The sequence below is a fragment of the Ascaphus truei genome, chromosome 5, assembly GCF_040206685.1.
Source record: "Ascaphus truei isolate aAscTru1 chromosome 5, aAscTru1.hap1, whole genome shotgun sequence".
Lineage (NCBI taxonomy): Eukaryota > Metazoa > Chordata > Amphibia > Anura > Ascaphidae > Ascaphus > Ascaphus truei.
The window spans coordinates 672,630-695,017 of NC_134487.1; the positions used below are offsets into that span (position 1 = coordinate 672,630).

Here is a 22,388-nt window from a genome sequence, read left to right on the forward strand (position 1 = left end):
TATACGCGGACTTGCCCGTAATACGGGCGATGTTTTCATCAAGAGACACTACCCAGGTTCCAGATGAACCGTCCACCAGTACTTGGCCACCTACTGCACCAGTGTCAAGTACCCCAAACCGGGTAGACTGTCCCCCACCCAAAGTCTCCTTTACTCCAAGCGCTCTCACGGGAGCCACTAGTTGGGCTGACAGTCCACCTCCTTCACCAGCACCCGCTCCCCATGGGATGAACTCCCGGCCTATCAGAGACAGAAGGGTAACTAATGAAGGTTCCGTAATGGGGGTGACGCTACCACAATTCGTAGAGGCCATCACCATGGCCTCCCAGTTACAAAACTACCGGAAACTCAAAGCCTTCTCTGGAGTACTTCCGACACCACAGGGGGAGGAAGGGATACTCTTGGAGGGAGAATGCATTAAAAGTCATAGAGGAATGGTCGTGCACGGACGCAGTGAAAAGGCAGCGTATCATGGAGTGTCTTAGGCCCCCAGATTCTACCATTGTAACCATCCACAGGGACCAACACCCAGAGTTGACGCCGTTGGAGATGGTGGAATTCCTGCTGGAAGCATACGGGCTAGCAGAAGATGAAGGAGCAATCTGGACGAGGTACTATAATCTCTATCAGAAGGAGGGGGAAGACTTGTCGGCCTTTATACACCGCCTGCAACTGGCCTTAGGAATCCTACTCAATCGTAAGTTGATTCCCGCCTCTGGGATGGATGAGGCGCTTTGTAAGCAGTACCTGTGGGGATCAAGCCCCACTCACGCCATAGCCAATATGCTTCGCAGCAAACTAATGGAAGGAAGCCCACCTACGTTCACCGAGTTGCTGCGCCAGGTGAAAATTCATGAAGCACATGCCCTGTTACACTCTCCCGCAAAACCCAAGTGCCCCTCCATCGGCCATCATGCGTGTTGTACTGGAAGGGATCTATGCCTCTGCCCTACTGGACACCAGATCCCAAGTGACCATAATATACCGCAAGTTCTATGACCAGCACCTCAAACACTGCCCCCTGAGGTCGGCCGAACATATGAAGGTGAGGGGGTTAAGTAACGAAGACTACCCCATCGATGGGATTGTGAAGGTTCCACTGGAGATACTCCAACTGAACACCAGCAAGAAACACCCCATGCATGTAGCGGCAATGGTATGCCTTGAGCCCCAAGACCAGTGCAAGTATGAAATAATCTTGGGGACAAATACTGATATAGTACGAGCTGTAATCAGAGCATACCTGAAAGAGATCAACGAGTTACCGATGGCCAATTCGCTCCTCGATCCCGTGCTACGAGAGGAGTGCAACCGGGTATATGCCTTAGAACGTCACGGGGATCTCTACAATCGTCAACGCGGACTGACGACCATTTTACCAGGGGGAGTGCAACGTATGGCCGTCTGGTGCTGTTATCCCGATCGAGATGAGAATTATCAATTTTTCTCTCTGGAGAGTACCCCTGAGGAAGAGGTTTAGAGAGGATATAGGGTAATACCCGAAGTGAGAGAGTGGACGACTAAAATCCCTCTACGAACCTACGTATATGTGCAGAATATCTCCCCATTCCCGATGGAACTCGATGCAGGATGAAGTTTGGGTTGCATATATCCGGTTAGCCCTGTGGAAACAATGCCCCAGGTGAATGCCGCTGCAGTGGGTGAGCGGTTAGTCGACCTGGACTTCAACTTCGGCAAGTCGACGTTACCAACTGAGTGGAAAGATCGGCTGACAACCAAGTTGAATAAACGACGGACTGTGTTCTCCACAAGTGAGATGGATGTGGGTTGCAGTTGCAGCGCCCAACATGCCATTAGACTGAGTGATGCCACTCTGTTCCGTGAACACTCTCGCCGCATCGCCCTTAGGGATGTGGACAATGTAAGGAACGTCTTGAAAGAAATGGAGACCGCTGGGATTCTGACGGAGTCACGGAGTCCTTACGCCTCCCCCATAGTGGTGGTAAGGAAGAAGAACGGATCCGTACGACTGTGTGTCGACTATCGAACCCTGAACAATCGTACGATACCAAACCAGTACAACCTTCCTCGCATTGAAGAAATTCTGAATGCTCTGAATGGAAGCCAATGGTTCAGTGTTCTCGACTTACGATCTGGGTACTATCAGGTACCCATGAGTGCAGAGGACCAGGAGAAAACAGCCTTCGTCTGCCCCCTGGGTTTCTACCAATTTACACGTATGCCCCAAGGTATATGTGGGGCCCCTGCTACCTCCAGCGACCGATGGAGAAGACTACCGGAGACATGAACCCTCGGGAGTGTCTAGTCTGCCTGGACGACATCATTGTCTTCGGAAAGACCCTGGAAGAGCACGAAGAGAGGCTGCTTAAAGTGATAGACCGTCTTGGGAAAGAAGGATTGAAATTGTCCCTCGACAAGTGTCGGTTCTGTCACACCTCGATGACTTACGTGGGACACATAGTGTCTGCTCAGGGAATCGCCACCGACCCGGCCAAAGTAGAAGCGGTCATGAACTGGCCTCGTCCCGAGAATGTCACGGAGCTCCGATCCTTCCTGGGTTTCTGTGGGTATTACCGTCGCTTCGTAGAAGGGTACTCTAGTCGAGCTAAACCCCTGAACAATCTGTTGAAGATATATCCCGAAGATACAGGAAGGAAGGCCACGTCGGCCCGTCAACCATTTGGTGATAAATGGACGTCTGAGTGTGAACAGGCCATCCTGAAGTTGAAGAAAAGCCTGACCGAAGCGCTGGTGCTTGCGTATGCTGATCCAGAACAACCATACGTTCTGCATGTGGATGCCAGTCTCAATGGACTGGGTGCCGTCTTGCACCAGAAGCCCCCCGAGGGCCTTCGGCCCGTAGCCTACATCAGCCGCAGTCTGACAACCAGTGAACAGAAATACCCTGCCCACAAGTTGGAGTTCCTGGCTCTCAAATGGGCGATCACGGAAAAGCTCCACGAATACCTTTACGGTGTTACGTTTGAGGTAAGGATAGATAACAATCCCCTCACGTACATCAATACCTCGGCCAAATTGGACGCAGCAGGGCACCGATGGCTGGCAACTCTAAACAATTACCAGTTCTCTCTGAAGTATAAGCCGGGGCCGCTGAATGTCGGAGCTGACGCTCTATCCCGACGACCGGGACTAAGTGCTACTCCAGATGATGATGAGTGGGAAGAAATCCCAGGACCAGGGGTGCGAGCTATGTGTAGCACTGCCGCCATCATCAATGATCAAGTGGCCTTCTCAGAATTACGGGTTGCGGATTCCTTGGGATGCCAGTCGCAGGCTGTCCCAGCAGCCTACTGCGATCCGAAGGGGATGAACATAACTCATGACAAAGTGCTACGGTGGAAAGATCTGGTAGCCTTCCAAATACGAGATCCTGTAATTAGTATCATTAGGCAAGCCATTGAAAAGAAGAATCCAGCCCTCCTGAAGCGTGCTCCCAACGACTTGGTTGCCTTGCTCATGCGGGAGGCGGACAAATTTGAAATCGATAACTGTTTACTCTATCGGGTGGTGCAATATCACAACCACCCGGACAGACGACAACTAGTCCTCCCTAGGAACTTGCAATACATGGTGTTAAAGTCGCTACATGATGAGCATGGACATCTCGGTGTAGAGAAGACATTTGTGTTGGTCCGAGACCGCTTTTTCTGGCCCAAGATGCAAGAGGCCGTAGAACACCATTGTCGCCATTGCTCTCGGTGTATACAACGCAAAACCCTACCTACCAGAGCAGCTCCCATGGGCCATCTGAAGAGTTCTGGTCCAATGGACCTGGTGTATATGGACTTTCTGTGCATTGAGCCTGATAGCTGAGGAATATGCAACGTGCTGGTCATCACGGACCATTACACCCGGTATGCCCAGGCCTTCCCCACGAAGACCAGAAAGCCATCACAGTGGCAAAAATACTATGGGAGAAGTACTTAGTTCACTACGGTTTCCAAACCGCCTTCACTCAGACCAAGGTCAAGATTTTGAGAGCACTCTGATCCGAGAATTGCTCAAAATGCTGAGCATTGCTAAATCACGAACGACCCCGTACCATCCCGAAGGAGATGCTTTGCCAGAACGATTTAATCGGACCTTGCTGGACATGCTCGGAACTCTAAAGGGTGCGCAGAAGACTGAATGGAGTCGACCCGTAAAGGCCCTGGTTTACGCGTACAATTGTACCCGACACGAGTCAACTGGATTCTCCCCATACTTTCTCATGTTCGGACGAGAGGCGAGACTGCCAGTAGATGTACGCTTTCGAGTCTCGACGGATGGGATACACAATGCTACCCATTTCAAATACGTGCAAAGACTTAAAGACAGCTTGCAGCAGGCTTACCAACAGGCGGAGAAGTCTACAGCTAAGCTGAAGGAAAACAGTCTCTCTCTGGCTCACAGTCTGGCGGCTTCCTGTGTCTTTTAAAAGACTTCCTCATTCACTCAGGAGTCAAGCCTGATTAATTCAGCAGCCGCTGCTGCTGGCTACTCTAGGGGATTAACTCTCTGAGAGCTGGAAAGTCCCATAGCTACTAGTTCTCTAGTCCATAAGGACAGTGACTCTATCACATATCCTCCCCCCCAGCTCATTCCTACTGGGGTGAGTGACAAGTGCACAATTACCGTGCACCCACACTGAAGACGCCCTCTCTTTCTGTCTTTTCCTAGTCTTCCAGTTGAAAACTTTTCCCTTCGGGACAATTACCAGGCCTTCTGGGCCTGCAGACTGGTACTTCGCTACCTCTTTGTTTTGTGTCGGTTTGGCTCTCTTGTGAAGACCGTAACTCCGCGTTAGCGGTGATGGCTTTTGGATCTTTTCCATCAGCGTACCTTCCGCGTTTGAGACTAAAGACTGGTCATTCACCACAAGTTCTATGTTTGGTTCCACACCATCTAGCTTCAGTATTTCAGTATTTCAGCTTGGGTGGAATTCTCATTAACCTCAAGTGCATCCCATGGCGCCTCTTTATTACAGTCGGCAGACTCGTAGGATTAGGTCTTTCTTTCTTGATCCCTTAACTTACTCCGAAGGGAGTATTGTTGGACAATCCGTGAGGTTTTTCTCCGTTTACGATCACGGACACGCTTCCGTCCCATTCACAACTGTCTATTCACAGAGGCTTCCCTCTTGGCAAGGAATCCACTTTGGGTCTCATAGGCACTGCAGTCATGCTTACTTGCATCACTTGGTTCGGCGGTTCAAACTTTGTAATTTTGTTTTGCAGTTGAGCGGTGTCCCCAGCTCTCCCTGTACCCTTGTCTTCACGGGCATTAGTTTCTGTAGGATACAGATGCTTGGGCTGGGCCAATACCTCTTCCTGTAGTGGAGACACTTGTGCATTACTGTTCCGCATAGCTTCCTTTTGTCTTAACTCTACTTCCATCTTTCCTATGTAATGCTTCTGTGACCCAAGTGTCTGTCTTAGGTTTGAAACTTTTTTCTCCAACTTCATCTGAGGAATCTCCTTCTGGGCAGCAGTAGAGTCCAATGTAGCATCCAGCTCAGTCTTCAGAGCCTCAAGCTCCTCACCCAGGTCACGCTTTTGTTTCTCTGCCATCTTGCGGCCAGTACGCTCAGATTCCAGGTCCTTAATCAGGTCCTGAAGCTGTCCTTCTATATTTCCTTTTCCACTCAGTGCGGCTGCTAGTTTAGCTTCTTTGGAGTTGAGTCGCGATTCTACATCTGTCAGCTGATTCAGAGCAAAGTTTAACTCTATTTCCTTTTCTGTATTCTTGACCTGCAGCTGCCGGTGCTCCTCCCGGACCTTATCCAGCTCCAGCCGGATCATCTCATTGGATGTGTGGTCCAGCAGCTTGCGGGTATTGGCCATCTCTGTTTCATAGCGCAATGTCAGACAGGCCACCTGATGGACGGACACCTCCTCCCTCTCGGCGAGCTGTATCTTGCGCTCAGTAATCTGCGTCTGCAGCTCTTCAATTTGATCCTGCAATTTGATCACCTCTTCCCGGTGCATGCTCTGAGTTTGCAACAGAGCCTCCTTCATATTTTGGAGCACTGCTGTTTTTGTCACTAGGATCGCTGCTGCTTCTGTCTGCCACTCCTCTTTCTCCTTGGTGTACTGACTTTTGGGTATGGAGCAGCCTCTTTGCTTCTCCAGCTATTGCTCCAGTTTCTGGACCTTCTCCCACTCCCTCTCATACAGAGTCACCTGGCATCTAAGCTCCGTCTCCAGCGATGCTCTAGTGACCCGCAGCGTGGCCTTCAGCTCCTCATACTGCTCTGTGGGGACACACTGGGAACTAAGCTGTTCCTGCAGCACTTTTACTTTGTTAGCAGCCCGGATACTTTCTTCTTGCAGGACCCGCTGCTTCTCCTTGGCCTGGTCAGACAAATCTGAATTTTCCTCTTTCAGACTTGCATTCTCTCTCTTAACAGTCTCTAAATCACTCAAGGTATTCTCATGGGTTTCCTTCAACATACCCAGCTCTGTGTTTAGACCGTGGGCCTCCTGGCGTGAGTGTTCCACCTCTGTGCTGAGAACGTGAACCTCTTATAGAGCCTCCACATATTTCTGTTTCAGGTCAGTAATCAGTTTGTCAGACTTGTTCTGCTTTTCCTCCATGGTAGCAATTGAGGTGTTGGCCTTTTCCAGACTAGTCGGCACCTCCTCCAACTCCCTCCATAACAGATACTCTGTTTTCTTCAAAGCGTAATACTCATGTATAGCTTGGAGTATACTCTGCTATAAATCGGCGTTAACCTCCTGCAACTGGGCGTTTAGCTCTTGCTCCTTATACAATCTTTCCTGCAGGACATCACAATCATGGCGGGCAGTTTGGTGTGCAGAAATTAAGGCCTCTTTATCCTGGATCAAGGATTCAGCTTCCCTTTGCTCCTCCTTTTTCTTTACCACAGTTCCCGTGATGATTCCGCCCGTCACTCCAGTCTGCAACATATCTCGGCGCCTTTCTGACGCACGTTGTCCTGACAGCGCAGGCTCAAGTGGTTCGGTCACTTCCCCTGCGACTGGAGAAAAACTTTTCTTTTTCTTATTCTTTCTCTTTGTTTTATTAGCTCCAGAGACGTCAGTATTACTGGGCACACACTCACTGGTATCAGCTTACACATCTTGCTTGCACTCACAGGGCGTTCTTTGCTTTTGCAGCTGTTTGTCTTTGAAAATTTGGGGACACACATCTTCCATGTGACCAAGTTCATGACAGGCCCAGCATACTAAATGCATCTGTGGGTACGGCTCTCTTCCTGGGGCCACATACAGTACAGTACGAGTCGTCGTCATCATCACCGCATGGCCTGAAGGGACACTGTTTGCATAGTTATGTACATTACAAAACAAACATTTCACGTCGGCTATTTTCAAAATCCGGCAGGGAAAACTTGACACTCAGCACTTTGCTTATGGCGTTAGCTTTACACAGCACAGAACTATTTTCATACCCAACGGGGCAGACTTTACACTCAGCACTTGCTAGATGCCATTTTCACTTTCTTCAGCAACATTTTTGGATTTCTGCTTGGGTTGGGGGCCTTAACATATCTTCATCTACTGATCTCTGGGTGCTATTGCATCCACACGTCACACATTCTCTGTGTATGCTGTAAGCACAACTGGTCATACACAGTGGTATAGACTTCACTCGCAGAGTCTGCACTTTACTTCGGCCGGGTGGCCATTTTAATCCCCGCATTTATTTCCAAGCCAGCAGTTTCCGCTGCTCAGTGCCTTTTTGGACTGCCCGCTTTCAACTCCACCATATGTAATACCCACACCACGTTGCAGTCTCTTTTGGTCTCAGATTAAGGCCGGAAACATTGTTTTTCTCTATACAGGGGGTTTATTGGCAGGGATAATATGACAGGGTAAATAAAAGCCACCAGCTATATGCCTGGAAAACCTATGTCTAGTCTTCAGTGCAGCACTGACTAGGTTAACTTCAACTGGGAACCTCAGGACATTTAGTTGGATCCCAGCTGCCTAATCAATGTGTGTTAAAACCCCAGGCTGTAGACACATGGGGGCTGGCTGTTGAGGAGAGAGGAGTAAGCTACTGAAGAGATTACTGAAACAAGGTCTGTTATCAAAGTACATGGATTATGAACTGTCTGTCTCCTGCATAGAAAAGGGTAGCTGCCTGATTTTTACACCGTCTGCTAAAGAGAAACTGTTTTGTTTTGTCTGCTGAAAAAAAAGCCAGTTTTCTTTTTGTTTGCTGGTGAAAAGCTATTTTTGTTTTTGTGTGTTGTATATCTTTTAAGACTAAATAAATAAGCCTTGTCAAGAAACCCGTGTGTGTAGTTGCATGTACCCTGCAACATATGGTGTTCAGAAGTCCTGGGATTTTTTCAAAAGGCTCCTGCAGTTAAAGGGCCACACACACACACACACACACACACACAAGAATGGAAGAAATGTTGAAAGAGTTTCTGTGCGAGCAGACCAGACAGCAGGGATAGGTAATTCAGGAGAAGGCCCGGCTTCAAGCGGAGAGAGATGAAAGACTACAGGCAGCACAAGATGAGCGGATTGCCAAGCTGCTGACCCATTTCCAAGGGTCTGCCAGTCCAGAACTTGCAAACAGACCCCCGATACTCCTGAGGAAAATGGCGCCGAACGAGGATCCAGAGGCTTTTTTACTGACATTTGAAACAGTTGCCGAAGCTCAGGGCTGGGCTACAGATTGCTGGGCAACTGCTTTGGCCCCGCTCCTCATAGGAGAAGCCAAGGCCTCATATCAGGGTCTGCCAGCAGATCAGGCAATGGACTACCGACAAGTTAAAGCCGCCATACTGGATCGCTTAGGTCTGACCCCAGAGACCTACCGGCAGCAGTTCCGGAACATGAAGTACACCGCTAAGATGAGACCCCGGGTCCTCCCTCAGCGATTATTGGACTTGTGTACGCGCTGGATACAACCCGAGGAGTGCACTAAGGAGGCAATTCTGGAGCAGGTGGTTTTGGAACAATTTGTACAAATAATACCCCCTTCCGCACGCTCGTGGGTAAAACGCCACGCTGCTGAAACCCTAGCTTTGGCGGTCCGACTCGTGGAGAACTTCCTTGGGGCTGAGCAGCAGGCGAGTGTCCTGGACCCGACTCCACCGGCACTTGCGGACGCCCAAAGAGGGAGGTCGGATCAATGGGGAACCTACGGCCCGTCCATACGCAACCGCCAAGTCCAACGGAAGGAGCAGTCGTTCCAGCAAGGACGGAGTCCAAATGCTGGTCCCCGCCGAGACCCTCATCTCCTTCCGGATGTCGGCTCGCCGCAAAATGAGAGGAACTTCCGAGGACATCGCCCACAGGACCCACCAGATGCCTGGTCTCCAGTAACCGGTCCAGCGGAGCTCTATCCACAGCCCCCTCCTGCGAGGGAACCCTCCCCATGTTCCGCCTGCGGAGAACAAGGCCACCAGTATGTGGACTGTCCACCAATGGATTGTTCATTCAGCAGAACCGTCGCCTCGGCTTTTACTGGGGAAAATTACAAGCCCTGGCTACTTCCAGCCCTGATTGGGGGAAAAAACGTCCAGGCCCTTGTAGAGTCGGGCTCTAGGAAAACTCTGGTCCTCCAGAAACTATTACCGCCTAACGTGTGTTCTTTTGACTCCCCATGGAGCATAGAATGTATACACGGCGATGTAAAACGCGATCCGATGGCCAAAATCCGACTACAGGTAAAAGGTCAGGAGGCTTACTTCGAAGTAGGAGTCGCTCCATGGCTCCCTGCCCCCATTGTGCTCGGTCGGGACTGGCCTTTCTTTTCGGACCTAATGGCCCCAGTCTTTCACAAGGAGCCTCCTTCTACGGCTCAGGAGAACCCTGGCAAACTGTTCCCCTTCTCGGCAGACCTTTTTTCCAGTAGACACCGGGTTCAAAAGACTCGGAAGCAAAGACGCTTGGACAAACAGGACTGGTTGCAGAAATCTGGGTCTCAAGGTGACCATTCTAGTAGTCAGAGGTCACAAGTGATGGCTGGGGATGGCCAGAGGGAGGGGGATATGGGCCCTGGAGATTTACCAGACCTGTACCTCCCTGACTTTCGCCAGAAGCAAAGGGAAGACCCAGTCCTTGCTAGACATTATGACACGGTGGTGAAAATTGATGAGCAGATTGTAGATGCACAGGGGGTGATAGTGTTCCCTCATTTTGAGCTATCAAATGATATCCTATATAGGGTGAATAGGCAGACACAAACAGGGGAGGTCACCAGACAGATATTGGTTCCAAAGGCGTTTGTTAAATCTGTGTTCACTCTAGCCCATACTGTCCTTTGGGGTGGTCACCTGGGCAGGGATAAAACATTGGACCGTATTTCATCCCGATTCTATTGGCCAGGGATCCATAGTGATATTGCTAAGCTATGTGCGGCATGTCCGGAGTGCCAGCTAACTAGTCCAAAAGGACAAAAACCAGCCCCTTTGGTTCCTCTACCCTTGGTGTCAGTTCCCTTTGAGAGGATTGGAGTAGACTTGGTGGGACCTCTAGAACCTTCTGCGAAAGGACACAGGTTTATCCTTGTAATAGTTGACTATGCAACAAAATATCCTGAGGCGTTCCCCCTGAGAACATCAACGGCGAAGCAAGTAGCCAACAAGTTGTTGGAACTGTTCTCACGTGTTGGACTTCCCCAGGTGATGTTGACAGACCAAGGTACAAATTTCATGGCTAAACTGATGCAGGATGTCTTAAAGTTACTAGAGGTCAAGTCTGTTCGGACATCGGTCTACCATCCACAGACTGACAGATTGGTGGAAAGATTTAACCGAACTCTAAAAGGGATGCTGAGGAAAATTGTAGATTCAGAGAAGAGAGCCTGGGATGAACTTCTCCCTTTTCTGCTGTTTGCAGTGCGGGAAGTCCCCCAGGCCTCCACGGGATTCTCTCCATTTGAATTGCTCTATGGCCGCCAACCCCGGGGTATCCTAGACCTCCTAAAGGACGCCAACCCCGGGGTATCCTAGACCTCCTAAAGGAGTCCTGGGAGGAACAGCAGTCCCCTTCTAAGAATTCCCTGCAATATGTACTAGACCTTAGGAAGCACCTAGATGTGGTCGGCCATTTTGCCAGGGAGAATCTTAGATCAGCCCAGGACAGTCAGGAGAGACATTACAATCAGAATGCTCGCATGAGAGTGTTTCACCCAGGATACCAGGTGATGTTATTGTTACCCAGTTGCGAGAGTAAACTCCTGGCCAAATGGCAGGGCCCATTCGAAGTACTCCGCCGTGCGGGTGATGTGGATCACGAGATCGCTCAACCAAGGTCCAGGAAGGGTAAACAAATTTACCATGTGAACTTGCTGAAACCCTGGAAGATGCAGCGGTCTCTATTCATCCACCCGGTGGAGGAGGAAACGGACTTGGGTCCTCAGCCTTCACAGGAGAACATCGTGAGTGACGATAACATCCTAATGGGTAAACAGTTGTCCTCTGAACAAAAAGGGGACTTGTTAGCAATAATTACACAATTCCATGAGGTTTTTTCTGACTTACCAGGACAAACTAACTTAATTTCCCATACAATCGAGACAGCACCTGGGGTAAAAGTATGTTCCCGTCCTTATAGGTTGCCTGAAAATCGTAGGGCTCTGGTAGAGAAGGAGGTACAAGAAATGTTACACCTAGGAGTGATTGAGGAATCATGCAGTGAGTGGTTTAGTCCACTAATTATGGTCCCTAAACCCGATGGGAAGGTAAGAATTTGTGTGGGCCTCCGAAAGGTCAATGCGGTATCCAAGTTTGACGCATATCCGATGCCAAGGGTGGACGAATAAATTGACGCCCTTGGTAACGCGGAATATATATATCCACGCTGGACTTGACAAAAGGATACTGGCAAATACCCTTAGAGGAAAAGTCCAAATGCAAAACAGCCTTTGCCACTCCCATGGGTTTATACCAGTTTGTGACAATGCCATTTGGACTGCATGGAGCCCCAGCCACATTTCAGAGACTCATGGATAAGGTACTGAGGCCCCATAGGAATTATGCCGCAGCCTACCTAGATGACATTGTCATTTATAGTAAAAACTGGCGAGCCCATCTAAATAGGCTGAAAGCGGTCCTCAAATCTCTAAGAGAGGCAGGGCTCACAGCCAACCCTAAGAAATGTGCCCTGGGTAAGGCGGAAACTAAATACTTAGGGTATGCAGTGGGAGGTAGAAAAGTAAGGCCACTAGCCGACAAGGTAGTTGCCCTGAAAGAAGTTCCGAAACCCCCAAACAAAAACGAAGGTACGCTCTCTGCTGGGTTTAGCAGGGTACTACCGGTGGTTCATCCCCAACTATTCGGAAGTGGCAGCCCCTTTAACGGACCTCACAAAAAAGTGTGCCCCTACACAAGTGGTATGGTCAAGGGATTGTCAGAGAGCCTTTGAGGACATAAAAAGGTGTCTATCAGAGGGTCCCATCCTTAGAAGCCCGGACTTCAACAGCCCTTTTATAGTGCAAACAGATGCATCAGAGATAGGGCTAGGGGCAGTATTGTCACAACAGTTTGAGGGAGTTGAACACCCTATCCTTTTCCTGAGTAGGAAATTGTTCCAGAGGGAAAAAAACTACTCAGTGATTGAGAAAGAGTGCCTCACAGTAAAGTGGGCAATCGAGGCTTTGAGGCATTACCTGGCAGGAGTCCATTTTACTTTGGTGACGGATCATGCTCCACTGAAGTGGTTAAATAGTATGAAGGATTCCAATGCTAGATTGACTAGGTGGTATATGGCCCTCCAACCCTTCTCATTTGAGATTCAGCATAGGCCGGGAAAAGAGAACGCAAATGCTGACTTCTTTTCTAGAGAAGGGGTGGATGGTCGGGCTTCATCCGTGCATAGCCCCAGCCACACACTAACAGGGGAGGAATGTGACAGGGTAAATAAAAGCCACCAGCTATATGCCTGGAAAACCTATGTCTAGTCTGCAGTGCAGCAGTGACTAGGTTAACTTCAGCTGGGAACCTCAGGACAATTAGTTGGATCCCAGCTGCCTAATCAAGGTATGTTAAAACCCCAGGCTGTAGACACATGGGTGCCGGCTGTTGAGGAGAGAGGAGTAAGCTACTGAAGAGATTACTGAAACAAGGTCTGTTATCAAAGTACATGAATTATGAACTGTCTGTCTCCTGCATAGAAAAGGGTAGCTGCCTGATTTTTACACTGTCTGCTAAAGAGAAACTGTTTTGTTTTGTCTGCTGAAGAAAAAGCCAGTTTTCTTTTTGTTTGCTGATGAAAAGCTATTTTTGTTTTTGTGTGCTGTATATCTTTTAAGGCTAAATAAATAAGCCTTGTCAAGAAACCCGCGTGTGTAGTTGCATGTACCCTGCAACAGATAAATCAGACACCAACAGGCCCACCGTCCCTTGATGTCAACACAAAACATAAAAATAACACCTATTCCATTTAGGGAAAATTAACTACACCGTAGCTTTAACCCTTACTAACTGGATGGCCTGACATTTTCAATGACCATGCAATACTGTACGTTGTAAGGAAAATTAAACCACCCCTATCAAGCCCTAAAGTTCTCCTCACTAGAACATTTAGAAACTTTAACCCACAACTGTTTCTAGCTGACCTTTCCAACTGCCCTTGGCACAGAATCGATTTAATTCCCGACCCTGATTCTGCGCTCGACTATTTCAAATCCGAGGTCTTAAAACTCTGTGATACCCATGCTCCACTACGCAGAATAAGAGTACGGGGGGCCCACCTTCCTTGGGTTACAACTGACCTTGTAGCACTTTACCATTTCAGGGATGCCATGTGGAAAAGCGAAAAAGTAACTGGCACTACCAATGGAATTAGGGTCCCCTAGGTCCCATTGCACCCTGTACGCACATTATTTTTCTCTCTTGAGTGCTGTCTATCACTTGTTTTATTGTTACCAAGGATCTTAATGACTACAGATGCCTGCAGAACATGTGCACAAGGCAAACAAGGCACGCAAAAGCACAATATTACTCTGACAATCTCCTCCAGAATACATCAAACCCAGCTAACTTCTGGAAGGTTATCAACAATATATTCCAGCCTCCTAACCATCAACAACCAAGTAATATCACTAAGGGGGATATTACTCTGACAAACCCCACTGACATTGCAAATGCATTCAATGATTACTTTGTGGGGTGTGCTACTAACTTATTAGCAAAACGCAGCCCAAACCCCAAACCTGAATCTCATCCTGGGAGTATCCCTACAGTCCCACCCCCTCCCAACACTGCCCACAATTTTCAATTTGGCCCAGTATCTGTAGAGGAGATTACACAAGCGCTCCTCAAACTAAAACTAAGCAGCCAATGTGGACCTGACTTACTACAATCTAGGTTCCTAAGACTTGGTGCCCCAGCCATTGCCAAACCAATTGCTTCCATAGTCAACTCTATTCTATCTGCAGGCCATATCCCTAAGGCTGTGGACCCGCTGCGGACGGCCGCGCGCGCGCCACCAGCCCCTTATCTCCTGCCTGTCTGTCCCCGCTGCCTCCTTCTGGCAAGGCTCACTACGCGCTGTGACGCGTCAGCCGCCAGGGGATGCAAGGGGATTGCGATTCAGAGTGTTGATGCGTCACGTGGTGCGCTGATGAGCCTATCAGCACACGGGGCTGCAGTATCAGAGCTTCCCCACCTCCAAAAGGTAGGGGGAAGTGTGTGTTTGTGTATGTATATGTGTGTGGTGTGTGTGGTGTGTGTTGTGTGTGGGGGACGGACGGACCGGGGGGGGGGGTGGACGAATGGACCGACCGGGGGTGGGGGGCAGCAGCAAAGGGCATGTGTGGGGGCTCACTGCACCCTCTTGCAGCCCGGGAGACCCCCGCTGCAGACCCCTGCTCAAACCACGCCTCCCCCCCGCTGCAGCTCCCGCTCCCTACAGACTGTAGGTAGCGGTCAATTGCCTCTCAACGCGCCGCCTGCATGCAGTGCGGGCGTGCTGACTGAGGCAGCGGGGCCTCGGCCTAAGACCTAGAAAACTGCCAGGGTTGTCCCAATCTTCAAAAGTGGGGACACAAACACGGTCTCAAACTACAGGCCAATCTCCCTTCTCCCAATCCTATCCAAAGTCATGGAAAAATGTGTCCACTCCCAATTATGCGATTACTATAACAAGACAAATTTCCCTAGCCAATTCCAATCTGGCTTTCGCCCCAAACACTCCACCGTAACTACCCTGCTAAACGTTTGCAATGAATGTGGAATGGAACGGGGACAACTCACTGGTGCAATATTCCTAGATTTTGCAAAGGCTTTTGATACTGTTGATCATGCTATCCTGCTTACAAACTCCAGAGCTCTGGAATAGGGTAGCATGCTTTAAATTGGTTTCAGTCCTACCTATCAGGTAATCCCAACATGTGTCTGTAACAGGGGAGTTATCCCTGTTCATGAAATATGCCTCTAATCCAGCAGTGTGGTGGTTAACTGCTGGTAGTCAATCAACAAACACCACCTGCCTGATTAGGTTGCTTAGAAAAGCCCTTGAAACAGAAAGGGAGATTGTGCCTGAGTCTCACAAATTGTGAGATTAACCATGGGGACAGATATCTTGAGCCTGCCAGAAGACAACAGCAGTGCTGCTTTCAAGACATAGGGGAAACTTCTAAAACCTGAATGCTGACAAAACCTGAGGAAAAGGTAGAAACCCAGGAACAGAGAAGATTTTCCCTACAACCACAAGGAACAGATAAGACTTTCCTTTATAAGACTTTTTATATCTGCTCATTTCATGATATATGTTTGGGGCTGGGAGACATGCTTATCTAAAGGGAGTTGTGGACTGCATAGTTTCCCCTAGAAATACTCCCAAGTGAATAGAAGCTTTGTTTACCCCTTGTTTGGATGGTTTCCTGATGTTAAGGAAACAGGCGCAATAAAAGCCTTATTTAATTTCACCATAACAAGTCTCCCTTGCATACCTCTGTGAGCGTCCGCCTACAGTGTCCATCTCAAGCTCTAACTCCAACCCCTTGGATATCACCTGTGGTGTCCCGCAAGGCTCTGTCCTGGGGCCCCTACTCTTCTCAGTGTTCATCAATCATCTTCCCACAGCTTGTCAGGAAGCTTCAATACACATGTATGCAGATGACACAATCTTAAATGCACACAGCCATAGCCTCTCCGACCTTGAACACATACTTCAGTCTGACTTTTTGAGAATTAAAAATTGGATTTCCCAAAACAAACTGTTTTTAAACACTGACAAGACTGTAACAATGGTATTTGGGACCAAGGCTACATTTTTAAAGCTTCCAATGACTGAGCTCCAGATCAGAACCAACGCTAACCCCACCCTAACTCCTGTTACTAGTTTTAAATACTTGGGCATATGGTTTGACTCCCATTTAACATTCGGGATGCACATTGATACCCTGACATCAAAAACCTATGCCAAACTAGGTGTACTTTACAGGAACAAATCCTCCCTACAGTAAGCCTGCTGGTCAGAAAGCGTATTGCACAGCAGATGCTAATGCCAATTATAGACTATGGGGACAAGCTTGCTGGTATCTGTACGTGAAATCCTGCTCAGGCTGCAGGTATCCAGGCGGGGACAGATACAGTACCGACACACTTTATTGCAGTGTGGTCGGTACCGCAAGCCGGGAAATCTCCCGGCTTGCTAGTGGCCGCCCCTCGGCGTGCCGCACGTCATAGACGCGCGGTCACGCGTCTTCGGGAGCGTGCGCCCCCTGCACGCGCGTCCAGGGGCTCCCCGAGGGAGCCCTGGTGTCCCGCGATCGCGGGACAGCGGCAGGGGGTTCCGGGGGACCCGGCGGACCCGGCAGCGGTAGGGAGAGCGCCCCGATCGGAGGGCGCTCTTCCGCTGCTTCGGCGCGCGCCCATCACTCTCGGGCGCGCGCCAGGCTACTGCTGCGGCAGAGAACGGGCAAATGCTCGAATAAACTCTGCCGCAGCAGTAGCAAGGGTTGCCGGTCACCAGGTTTTCACTGATGGTCAGACCATTATTGTAAGCCGCTGCTGGCGGCGCTGGCACTGTTCCATTGCTGCCCTGAGACAGACGATTCTTAGTTGGTTTTACCATGACCTTTTGCCTTTTGAAGTCTCTATGATCAAAGATACTGGAAAAATCTGGCGCAACACACCAAAACCCTCCTCTAACTCCGGGTGCAGGAGCAATACAAGAAAAACACGGATCGATACATAACTTTTTCCATATTGCACGCTTCCACACACGAGCATCTGGTGAAAATTTGTAAAATATACTGGACACCTAACAAGCTCCTATTGAACTTATTGTGGTCTGCCGTGCCGTTGGCTCAGGAGCTTACAACAATTTTGGCCAAAAATGTCAAACTAAAAGACCATTTTACTTAATAGATATTTATACTGTACATATATTTAGGCACTGTACCGTGTATGAGTCTCACTGGATGTGCTAAAACTGAGCTTTGTCTGTGTTTTATGTTCTGTCTCTGGTTTTAAATGAAAATTTGTAAAAGTCATAATTTTCGATAAAATATTGATAAATTTGACCAACTGTGGCCATCTTATCATCTGCTGCATTAATTTCGGACCATATTAAATAAGCGTACTTTATGTCGGGCTTTTTGCACACGGACTGCGGCGGTGTACTCATTGCACGACAGGAGAAATCCAGTACAGTTATGTAAAAAAGACACTGTGCATTGAGTTTTTAATATGAAACGCCTACATTGATACAGTATTGTAACTTCTTCAGTACCAAGGTCAATTCACAATTGACCACTGTGATATTTTTCAAACACCTGCAAGTAGATACATTACTGTAGCACATTAGAATTCATTACAATTCATAAATATCTGCCGCTTGGCAGACACGCAAAGAATTGCACCCAATTAAATCCGAACCATTATAATTAAACAGATCAACCGCGGATCAGCCGAGTGCTGGGCGGCGTGACTGCGGCACGAATGCGGCATTAATGCAGTGAAGCGCGTGGAATTTAGAAAATGCAACTGCTACGCCCCGAGAAGTTTTAAAATAAAAGCTGTTGCAGCAGTAGTATATGGCTCTGCACCCCAATCCCACCTTAGCACACTTGACACCCTCTACAACTCAATTTGTCGTTTTGTTCTCCAATGCAACTACAACACACATCACTGCGAAGTGCTCAAAGAACTAGATTGGTCATCACTAGAGTCTAGGCACAAAGTTCATCTTTCCTGTCTTGCCTGCAAATTCTTCATGGGCAAACTACCCGTCTACCTGAACAAGCTCCTCACCCCTACGGCCTTGCCCCCGCTGCATGCTACAGCGTCCGCTGTGGCGGACGCTGCGCTCACCAGAGCCCTCCCCGCAATGGCGCCGGGCCCGCTGCGAGGGAGGGCCGCAGCGCTCGCGCGAGAGCTACTCCTGCTCTCAATAGAATTGAGAGCAGGACTCGCGTCGAGCGGCTAGGCACGCCCCCCGGCGGTTCAGCCAATGAGGGCGAACCTGCCGGGTGACGTCATGGCCGCGCCCCCGTCACTCCTCTGGCACGCCCCCCCCGGTCTCTGCTCCTGCAGTGAGCTGCAGACCGGGGAATCGCCGGAACGCGCAGCCGAAAGCGCGGGCGTGCATTAGAGCGCCGTGACCGGGGCCTTAGCCTACCTCATGCAGCACTTATCACCTGAGATCAGACTCCAAAAGACTGTTCATGGTCCCAAGGCTCAACAAAGTATCCGGACGTTACTCCTTCTCTTACCGTGCACCCCAAAACTGGAACAACCTACCGGGGACTCTCACATCCACCACCAGTTTAAGGGGGCGGCCCCAGTCACTTCTACAGTGCACGCCCCACCCCCCCAGTCAGGCCGGTCCCAGTTCCTACCTTGTCGCGCACCTTTCCCCAGCGGTACGCGACACGTTTTCAATCAGGCAGGGGAGTTTAAGTTCAGAGTTTGGGACGGAGGCGTGGCCACGCCCCCCGCCGGTGGTCCAGCCAATAAGGGCGAACCAGCCACGTGAGGTCATGGCCAGGCCGTGCAAACCCACTGCCACGCCCCCTCCCGTCGCAAATGGTCCCTCTCCCCTCAGACCACAGATCGCGGTGCAGCGCTGTGCACGCGCCGCCCCCCACCTCCCCCCCTGCCAGCCGCGCATACCACAGTGACTGGGACCTCACCCTAAGTTCTTTCAAAACCAAAAAAGAAAGTACACCCTCTGAGTTCCATGGTTTTACATATCAGGGATAATAACAATCACCTGTTCCTTAGCAGGTCTTAAAATGAGGTAAATACAACGTCAGATGAACAACACACGACATATTACACCGTGTCATGCTTTATTTAACACTGCACCCCTTACTATAACACATCTCTGTACACACACTGCGTCCCTCCCTATACCACCTCTCTGTATTCACACAATGCGTCCCTCACTGTAACAAACACCTCTCTCCATAACACCTCTCTATACACACTGCACCCCTCACTATACCACCTCTCTCTATATACTGTACATACACACCGTCCCTCACTATACCCCCTCTCTCTATATACTGTACATACACACCGTCCCTCACTATAACACCTCTCTCTATACTGTACATACACCGCGTCCCTCACTATAACACTCTTGTACTGTAGCTTGGTTATGAGAAAAACTGGACACTTTTGAGAAGACGCAAAACATACATGATACATACGTGATGTCCCGGTCCTGCAGAATACAGATCTGTGTAGAGCTGAGTAATGCAGAATACAGAGCAATGCAGAGTACAGAGCTCTGCAGGGCAGTGTTATACTGAGCTGTGCAGGGCAGTGTAATGCAGAGCTGTGCAGGGCAGTGTAATGCAGAGCTGTGCAGGGTAGTGTAATGCAGAGTACAGAGCTGTGCAGAGCAGAGTAATGCAGAATACAGAGCAGAGTAATGCAGAGTACAAAGCTGTGCAGAGCAGAGTAATGCAGAGTACAGAACTAAGCAGAGTAATGCAGAGTACAGAGCTGAGCAGAGCAGAGTAATGCAGAGTACAGAACTAAGCAGAGCAGAGTAATGCAGAGTACAGAACTAAGCAGAGCAGAGTAATGCAGAGTACAGAGCAGAGTAATGCAGAGTACAGAGCTGAGCAGAGCAGAGTAATGCAGAGTACAGAGCTTTGCAGAGCAGAGTAATGCAGAGTACAGAGCTGAGCAGAGCAGTGTAATGCAGAGTACAGAACTAAGCAGAGCAGAGTAATGCAGAGTACAGAGCTGTGCAGGGCAATGTTATGCAGAGTACAGAGCTGTGCAGAGCAGAGTAATACAGAGTACAGAGCACTGCAGGGCAGTGTAATGCAGAGTACAGAACTAAGCAGAGCAGAGTAATGCAGAGTACAGAGCTGTGCAGAGCAGAGTAATACAGAGTACAGAGCACTGCATGGCAGTGTAATGCAGAGTACAGAGCTGTGCAGAGCAGAGTAATGCAGAGTACAGAACTAAGCAGATCAGAGTAATACAGAGTACAGAGCTGTGCAGAGCAGAGTAATGCAGAGTACAGAACTAAGGAGAGCAGAGTAATACAGAGTACAGAGTTGTGCAGAGCAGAGTAATGCAGAGTACAGAACTAAGCAGAGCAGAGTAATACAGAGTACAGAGCTGTGCAGAGCAGAGTAATGCAGAGTACAGAACTAAGCAGAGCAGAGTAATGCAGAGTACAGAACTAAGCAGAGCAGAGTAATGCAGAGTACAGAACTAAGCAGAGCAGAGTAATGCAGAGTACAGAGCTGTGCAGAGCAGAGTAATGCAGAGTACAGAACTAAGCAGAGCAGAGTAATACAGAGTACAGAGCTGTGCAGAGCAGAGTAATGCAGAGTACAGAACTAAACAGAGCAGAGTAATGCAGAGTACAGAGCTGTGCAGAGCAGAGTAATGCAGAGTACAGAACTAAACAGAGCAGAGTAATGCAGAGTACAGAGCTGTGCAGAGCAGAGTAATGCAGAGTACAGAACTAAGCAGAGCAGAGTAATACAGAGTACAGAGCTGTGCTGAGCAGAGTAATGCAGAGTACAGAACTAAGCAGAGCAGAGTAATGCAGAGTACAGAACTAAGCAGAGCAGAGTAATGCAGAGTACAGAACTAAACAGAGCAGAGTAATGCAGAGTACAGAGCTGTGCAGAGCAGAGTAATGCAGAGTACAGAACTAAACAGAGCAGAGTAATGCAGAGTACAGAGCTATGCAGAGCAGAGTAATGCAGAGTACAGAACTAAGCAGAGCAGAGTAATGCAGAGTACAGAGCTGTGCAGAGCAGAGTAATGCAGAGTAATACAGAGTACAGAGCTGTGCAGAGCAGAGTAATGCAGAGTACAGAACTAAGCAGAGCAGAGTAATGCAGAGTACAGAACTAAACAGAGCAGAGTAATGCAGAGTACAGAGCTGTGCAGAGCAGAGTAATGCAGAGTACAGAACTAAACAGAGCAGAGTAATGCAGAGTACAGAGCTATGCAGAGCAGAGTAATGCAGAGTACAGAACTAAGCAGAGCAGAGTAATGCAGAGTACAGAGCTGTGCAGAGCAGAGTAATGCAGAGTAATACAGAGTACAGAGCTGTGCAGAGCAGAGTAATGCAGAGTACAGAACTAAGCAGAGCAGAGTAATGCAGAGTAATACAGAGCAGAGTAATGCAGAGTACAGAGCTGTGCAGAGCAGAGTAATGCAGAGTACAGAGCAGAGTAATGCAGAGTACAGAGCTGTGCAGAGCAGAGTAATGCAGAGTACAGAGCTGTGCAGAGCAGAGTAATGCAGAGTACAGAACTAAGGAGAGCAGAGTAATGCAGAGTAATGCAGAGTACAGAGCAGAGTAATGCAGAGTACAGAGCTGAGCAGAGCAGAGTAATGCAGAGTACAGAACTAAGGAGAGCAGAGTAATGCAGAGTAATGCAGAGTACAGAGCAGAGTAATGCAGAGTACAGAGCTGTGCAGAGCAGAGTAATGCAGAGTACAGAACTAAGCAGAGCAGAGTAATGCAGAGTAATACAGAGCAGAGTACAGTATGACTGGAACACGTACAGGAGGGAGGCGTGACGGAGGTGACACGGGGAGGCGTGACAGGGTGGTGACACGGGGAGTGACACGCACACTTGTGCGATGACAGCAGCCTGAATATAAACATGATCGTGTTACAGGAAGTGCAGGGGGAGGAGTGTCAGTTACTTAGCTTGAGCAGCCACTGTCCTGCAGAGCTTACTATCACAATGTGATATCTGACTCACTTCTCCCTGTATTATACTTACTATCTTTGTACACTATAGCCAGTGTCACAGCTGTATATCAGGGGAAGCTCTATATAACATCTGTATAGTATATTGGGAGACACTGCATAACTCTCACAGCTCTATTTTATTGGAAGCTGTGTATAACACTCACACCTGTATATTAGCGTAATGCCTGTATAACACTGACAGCTGTATATTAGGGTAACCTCTGTATAACACACACCTGTATATTAGGGTAACCTCTGTTTAAC

General features: G+C 49.0%; 1 protein-coding gene across 3 annotated transcripts in view; it reads right to left on the bottom strand.

Annotated features, from left to right (window-relative positions):
- Window positions 1–21,919, bottom strand: part of TCAF2 (TRPM8 channel associated factor 2) — a 167,746-nt gene extending 145,827 nt beyond the window's left edge. Inside the window, exons 1-2 of one of the 3 annotated variants that reach the window (XM_075599222.1) lie at window positions 19,594–21,919; window positions 11,471–11,565 (exon numbers count right to left, since the gene is read on the bottom strand). The gene's annotated coding sequence lies outside the window, so the exon portion shown is untranslated. Of the gene's footprint in view, window positions 1–11,470; window positions 11,566–19,582 lie in introns of all 3 variants that reach the window. The other 2 variants (XM_075599220.1, XM_075599221.1) reach the window with 2 other exon arrangements.
- Window positions 21,920–22,388: the final 469 nt, after the last annotated feature.